Genomic DNA, 1,133 nt, shown 5'->3' with positions numbered 1-1,133 from the left:
TAAAGGGGTAGCAGAACAGCATGGAGGGCCTAATTGCACAGAACTCAATTGGCAAGCTTGCCTGAATTTCTCCAGCAGTGCTTAGCAGAACAAGATCAAGAGAGTTGTTAAGACAAAACAAAGTAAAACAAAACACAAGTGATAGGGTTTGATTAAATTGGGGATGATGGAAGATGAAAAGAATCATAGCATCAAGAGGTACTAAGAAAGGTCACAGCCAGGACCTAAGTATCCAGGACCCAGGACACTGAAGGGAGACAAGAGAAGCGAATAAGAGGTTAATGGTTAATCTTTCAGTCCATTTGGAAGAAGTATCAGTTAGAATAATTATGAAATATTATTAATCACAAAAGGCACAGTAATTGTGTTTTTTAAATTTTACAACCAGATACAGCTCTGCTTACTTGCAGCATAGCTTCTATGCCAGTAGTAAGGCTGCCTATAATTTAAACTACCCTTTAAGATAATAGGATTTGTGTAATGTTCTTGTTATTATTCAGAAATTCCTCTTTGGGCTCTCTCTGAAAGTTTGATTTTACAAACACACATTTACTTTCTCGAATTTAACTCTTTTTTTTTTAATTTTTTTAATTTTATTTTTCTCTGGGGGGAAGGTAATTAGATTTGTTTATTTTTGGAGGAGGTACTGGGGATTGAACCCAGGACCTCATGCATCATAAGCATGCACTCTACCACTTGAGCTATACCTGCCCCCTCTTAGAATTTAACTCTTTAAAACTTCCTTTTCATTTTGCTTCAGTTTTTACTTTGCTTCTAAGAATTTGCACTTTAGACAAATTGAGAACAACCAACAGATTTTAGACCTTGATGTAAAATAAGCACAAAGGAAAGGAAAAAAAAGAGAAGAAATGCAAAATAATCACTTTAACAAAAACAATCAAGTTCTTGATTGCAATACGAAAACAGGAGAAACTGCTGTGTGAACTCACAAACTCTGCACAAAGGTTGCCAGGGGAACAATACTCCTAGGTTTCCTGGTTCTCAAAAATGTACCACTGTAATGTTTGTCTGTCTCTTTTCTTTTCCTTTTGAAAATCTTAACTGAAAATCTCCTCTAAGCTTCTGAGATCTTTGTTATTCACCTTGTAAATTCACTCTTTAGAGCTCACATC

At 35.6% G+C, this 1,133-nt stretch overlaps 1 non-coding gene across 1 annotated transcript; it reads right to left on the bottom strand.

Annotated features, from left to right (window-relative positions):
- Positions 1-638: 638 nt before the first annotated feature.
- On the bottom strand, positions 639-712 carry TRNAH-AUG (transfer RNA histidin (anticodon AUG)). The gene has a single exon. It is a non-coding gene; the product is annotated as a tRNA-His (tRNA).
- Between the last annotated feature and the right edge of the window lie 421 nt (positions 713-1,133).

This window comes from Camelus dromedarius, chromosome 11 (genome assembly GCF_036321535.1).
Source record: "Camelus dromedarius isolate mCamDro1 chromosome 11, mCamDro1.pat, whole genome shotgun sequence".
NCBI classification, from domain to species: Eukaryota; Metazoa; Chordata; class Mammalia; order Artiodactyla; family Camelidae; genus Camelus; species Camelus dromedarius.
This window is presented reverse-complemented; position numbering and strand designations above follow the sequence as displayed.